This window comes from Drosophila melanogaster, chromosome 3L (genome assembly GCF_000001215.4).
Source record: "Drosophila melanogaster chromosome 3L".
Taxonomy (NCBI): Eukaryota; Metazoa; Arthropoda; class Insecta; order Diptera; family Drosophilidae; genus Drosophila; species Drosophila melanogaster.
Genome location: NT_037436.4, coordinates 23288219 through 23294218, shown reverse-complemented (window position 1 = coordinate 23294218; position 6000 = coordinate 23288219). Strand labels below are relative to the sequence as shown.

At 47.5% G+C, this 6000-nt stretch overlaps 3 annotated features.

Moving 5' to 3' along the window:
- Positions 1-3636: part of a mobile genetic element that runs on past the window's edge.
- Positions 3637-4686: 1050 nt separating this feature from the next.
- Positions 4687-5083: a mobile genetic element.
- Positions 5084-5536: 453 nt separating this feature from the next.
- Positions 5537-5624: a mobile genetic element.
- The last annotated feature ends 376 nt before the right edge of the window (positions 5625-6000 follow it).

The window sequence follows — 6000 nt, the reverse complement described above, 5'->3', positions numbered from 1 at the left end:
GAGCAGGCAGCGTCTGCTTGATTTTCAGTTGGAGTCCAATGTGCCACACTCGATCAAACGCTTCTCGAATGTCCAAGAAGAGGCTGTTACAATATTCCTTACTGTCGTAGGCAGTCAGAATTTGCTCGACGACCCGATGGAGCTGCTCGACAGTACAGTGGCCAGCACGAAAACCGAACTGGTGCTCAGGGGTAATCCCCTGGGCTTCCATAATCCTTACAATCCGGACAGCAATCAGTCTCTCAAACACCTTCGAAATTGAAGGGAGGAGACTGATCGGCCGGTAGGAGGCGGGCTCCCTTTCCGGCTTGCCAGGTTTGTGGATCATGGAGATTATCCCGAGCTTCCACTGATAAGGGAAGTATTGCAACCTCACAATAGCGTTGAAAACCAACGTTATGTAGAGGATCGCTTGTCTGGGCAGGGCCTTCAATGTGGCGTTGCAGATGACGTCATGTCCAGGTGCTTTGTTGTTACTCTGGCGCACAATGACTTCGGCTACCTCGCAGGGTTCAAACGGCGTGATTGGCATATCCATTTGAAGCGCTTGGTTCAGCTGGTCCTGAGTTTCTTCAACCTGTTGCAGGCTGGCAAGCTTGAATGGTTGAAATCGCTCGGCGAGGTGCGCAGCGAATACCTCCGCTTGTCCCAAGTCGGTCCGACACCATGTCCCGTTGCTATCGACTAGAGGCGCCTTCCTCGTGCAACGCCTTTTGATTGCGCGCGTGGCCTTCCACAGCGAATGCGTCGCTTCGCTTTCGACTCCGGTATTGGCAAGCCTTTCGTCGAACCATGCGGCTTTGTGCAGCACCAACGCGCATCGGAGCCTACTCAGAGCTCGGTTCCATTCCGTTTTGTCCGACGGGTGCCGAGACCTCATCCACCTAGTGCGTAAGCGCCTCTTCTCAGCTATAAGCAGCAGGATCTCCCTGGGTATTGGGATTCGATCTGCCGCGGGCTGCCGAGATATGCTGCGAGTTGCCAATCTAGCTGCTGACTTGATATTGTTGGTGAGCAGTTCGATAGCATCATCAACGTCCTGTCCAGAGTTTATGGCAGTGTTGAGGGGCAGTGTGGACTCCAGTTGCGATTGGAATACCTCCAGGTTAGTACGCCTAGTGATAAGCCGCTCCATCTTAGGGTAGGATATTGCCCCCGCATCCAGCGTAATTACCAGAGGCAGGTGGTCGGAGCTAAGCTCAACAACCGCACTTATGTTAGCGTGAATGCCCAGCACACCCTTTGTCAGTGCAAAATCGATGTACCCTGGTGAGCCTCTACAGCCGTACGGGTATCTTGTTGGTCCTCCTGTTGCTAGCGAGTCCACCTCCGAATTTAGGACGAGATTCGCTAATGCAATGCCTCTTTGGTTGCTCCTTCCCGCACCCCAGAGCCAGTGGGACGCGTTCCAATCGCCTGCAACAATGAACTTCGTCTGGAACTCTTCCAAAATGTCCTTAAACTCGTCCGTAGTCCATGCAAATCTCGGTGGGCAGTAGACCGCTCCAAAGCTTATAGGACCAAGTGCCGTTTCAATAACCGCCGGCGCAAGTTGCACCTTGGCAGTGGCTATTGGTGTTAGCGGAAAGTGGGCAAGGCTATTTTTGATTAAGATAGCTGCTCCGCCTTTGGCGTTGCCACCACTCGGATCATTGGCAGTGTAGGCTACAAATCCGAATAGCTTAGGCGTCTCTGCCCCCTTGCAGTGTGTCTCGCTGAGCAGTAATACATCGATTTCGTGACGTCGCACGAAGCACTCTACTTCAGGCAACTTCGTGGATACGCCGTCGGCGTTCCACACTAGGATGCGCAGCGGCATCATTATGGCGCTTGACGCGCTTGGAGAGCAGTGAGCAGATTGATAATCTGCCCCTGCTGATGTGACTGTTGTTGCTGTTGCTTCATCATCATCATCATTAATTCCATTTGCTTCTCTTGAATCGAGCGCAAAGAATTAATGTTCTCATTTAGCGTCTGCAGGATGGCTTCAATGCTGCTGCTAGCATCCGTCGAGCGCTGGAGTGTACCCCTAGACGCCCTTGTCCGGCTGCGGCTCCTTTGACGACTGGGGCTTCCATCATAGGGCTGTTGCTGTTGCTTCTGTTGCTGGTGCGTCAGGCTCATTGGTTGCTTGCGGTGAATGGACCCTCTAGCCACATCTGCATAAGATATTCCGCCTCGAGAAGAGGGGATCTCCTTACCTCCAGCTAAGCCCCGTGGAGTTGGTCGCTCGCTTACTTCTGTTCTTCCAGCCACTCCACTTCTGGGTCTGGATCGCTGCAGGAACGCTTGTAGCTTGCTGCAACCTTTATAGTTTGCAGGATGCTGGCCGCCACAGTTGTAGCAAGTGCACAGCTCGATGCGTGGCCTGGTACAGTCCTTGGCTGGGTGTTCGCCGGCACATTTCACACAAATGTGGGCCTTACGGCAGTATTTGGCTGTGTGGCCAAACTGCTGACAACGATGGCACTGGACAATAGCGTTACGCTTGCGGAGAGGCTCAATAACTACTCTCATATGGCATAGTGCCTTTACCGCCAGGATCTCCTTATTGTTTGCCGCAGCAGCAATATTTAGGAAGAACATATTGACTGGCGACGCTTTTGAGGTACCCGGTTCGTTTCGCCTAAGCGGTGTGTGAATATCGAGAACCTTGTGCCCGATCTTTTCCAGCTCATCCTTGATTTGGTGATGTAGCGTACTGTGGTGCAGGCCTTTCACGCATACCCTGTAAGGCCTGTCCTCTTTAAGCTGGTAGCAGTGGAACTCATACTCTTCGATCTCGAGCCAGTTCACTATGGTGCGAAATGTATTAGCGTCAGCCGCGTAAAGCCTTAGGACACCGCTCATTGACGCCCTAGCCTCAATCTTTTCTAGGTCCACTATATTTTCGATGCTCTGCATCATCAGGTATACGTCGTCCACTCCCTCCATTACTATAGGAGGTGGTTTGGACTGCGCCTTTTTGGCTGAGCTAGTGGTACCAGCGGAGGCTGCATCCCGCTTAGCGGCAGCAATTGCAGCTTGATGACTGGTACTGGGCTGGTCATACAGATCGCCAATTTCATTGCCTACTTGTTTGTCAGCTGTGAGATGCGCAAGTAAACCAAATCGGTTTGAATTGCCGCCATATCTAGGTTCTGTAGCCGAAGGGTTTTCCCCTTGTTTGCCGATGGTTGATTTGGGTTTTTTCCTTTCAGTCTCCGGAGAAGCACGAGACTTTCGCTTTATTTTTTGAAAGCGCTGCGGGGCAGCACATTGGGGGCTCGAGAGAAACGCAGTATCCAACGATTCATCAGCCGCAGCGGTTTCATTTGAAGTGTTCATATTGAAGTGTGCACCAAATCACCAGGGTTCTAGCCAAAACTTGAACCCTGGGATAGAAAGCTTTAAGCTCGCAAACAGCTGTTTGTGCGATCGCGTGGCAGCTGGGCAGCGGAGCCCCAGTTCGAGAAACTTAACTTTGTATTTTTGAATGAAAATGTTTTCGTTTCACTATTATTTCACTGTTAGTGACTTGGGGGGTCACTATTTGCTATGTGTGCCAGTATTCTGGTCTTGTCCATAAGTTTATTACCGCGAAAACTAATTTCACTTAATCCACTTTGTCAGGTGCGTATTGTTAGACACGAACCTCAGCAGCTGGTGCGATTGTGAGTGCGGTGAGTTGGCGTGATGGTCCAAGGACTATTGTACTTAAGCTGAACTCACTTAGCTAACTTATTCTGAAGAAGACCGCTGCTGTTGCCCAAAAATGCTGAGTTAGATTTTTATCACATCTGCCACATGCCGACTCTATTGCAATTGTCGGGGAGAAAGTGCTGAATAGGCAAAACTCTGGAGTGGTCGCTCGATGTGTCGCTGGATGTCTACATAATACGATCTTATCCCGGACGCGCGGCCATATAGTCGGAACAGAGCAAAAGGCGTGAAATAAATTATTGATGTCCTTGGCATTTATGACATAGATAGGTCGTTGGGGCAGACCTTTTTCAGCATCTTCGTTACCAGGAATCCCTTGGTGGCTGGGGACCCAGAAAATAGTTATTTTCTTCTGATTTGCAGAGGCAATAGTTCTTGATTGCCAGTATGAACTCTATTTGAAGCTGAGAACTGACAGGCTTGTCAGGTGAAGACTGAGTTATATAAGGATTGGTGCCCTCCAGCAATAATAATGTGCTTCGCCCATCAGTGTACAGCCAGATACTGTTGTCGATCGTTTCTTTTTCAAACAGAAAACGGCTGAGAAACTCGGCACTTGTAGTTTTGTTCTTTGTAGAATTCGCTACATTTGTTTGTTTGAGGACCAGTAAGGCGGCGAAGCTATAGCCTGATGTGGTCTAAGAGGCTGCAGGCCGAGCTGAGTGCAGTAGCTGGCATTGCGCCTGGGCGTAGAGAGGCATTTGTATTTGCGTTTCTGCTTAAATATGCCGCTGAAATCATTTTTCAGACGAGTGTGAGGTGTGGTAAATAGTTTTGGAAGAAGATGCATGGTGCGATCAGATACGCTGGGAAGCATCTCCCAGCATCGAGTGGGAGAGGTGGGCAACGCATTAATGGTAGTGTTAGGATTTGGATTTGGTGATGTTGTTGTTTAGAACCCTGATGAAGCTTAGAGCTTGAGTCTAGAAAGCACTGCATGGCACTCCACTGCATGTTGGAAATGTGATTTATTGACGAAAAAGAAGAAGGAAGCGTTTCCGACTATATAAAGTGTGTATATTCTTGATCAGGATTAATAACCGAGTCGTTCTAGCCATGTCCGTCAATCTAACGCCCTTAAACCGCCAAAACTGCCACGCCCACATTTTTGAAAAACTTTTCGATATTTTTGCATAGTTTTATTAGTCATTTTTGAAAAATTGTTGGAAAATTTGTCATATTCATTTCATTTTATTACTCGCTTCAATTTCTATCTATTTGCCAAAATATTTTTTGCCACGTCCACTCTAACGCCCTAAAGACGCCAAACCGGTCACGGCCACACTTTTAAACAATTTTTAATTTTGTTCTCATATTTTCCTCACATATCTATCGCGTTCGCTTTCATAGTCGGGGGAACTCGACTGTAGCATTCTCTCTTGTTTCTATTGTTTCACTTAAACAATACGGAAGAAAAATCGGATGGAGACCATTTATTTCATTAGGCACCACTTTGTTAGGCTTGGTTATGGGAATAGCAATGGAGCCAGAATTCAAGGTGGGTTTCTGAAGCATTGTTGAGTAGTACCAAACTTCCTTCCTTCCTTTGCGCGATGGCGCGTTCCAAGAGGGCTCCATGAGTTGAAGTCCCCTATTATATATTATATTATCTAGTTGAGAATCTCGTTAATTTGCATTAAAGCCTTGGGAGGGAGGCATGTATGTATGTAAACTCCTTGAAATTGTTAGGTGAGAGTGGTTTCGTTAATAATTTTGAAAATACCATTTATATTTAATTGTAAAATAATAAAGCGGTTAGTCATAAAAGCCAGAATGTTGAGATTAAGCGTGCAGCTTCCAAGTTGCAACGCCCACAACTTTTATAAAGTATATATCGAATTGGCCAAGTCCACCTGTTCACTAGTATGAACGTCGAGATCTTAGAATCCATAAAAGCTAGGAAGTTGAGATTAGGCATACAGGTTCTAGAGACTTGGACGCAGTGCAAGTTTGTTAACCCATGTTGCCACGGTTTGTTGTCCAGGAATAATTTAAGCAGAAACCAATAGTTTGTAATCGATACCTAAGCAGTATGATGATCGATACAGAAGAGAAGAGTTTGAAAAGGCACGTGAAAAGAAGCGCACGCGAAGTTGGTGAAAACTATTGTTCATTTAGTTTAGTTTCATAAAAACACTCCACCACTCGAGAAGACAGCCATCCTTGCATTGTACACTTGGGATTCGTAAGCTTAGAAACTACTTGCTGGACATAAACTTTATATTAGTAACTGACCGCGCATCTTTTATTACCTGGATTGTAAAGATGGGTGTTCCTCGCGAGGTTGCGCATCGGATA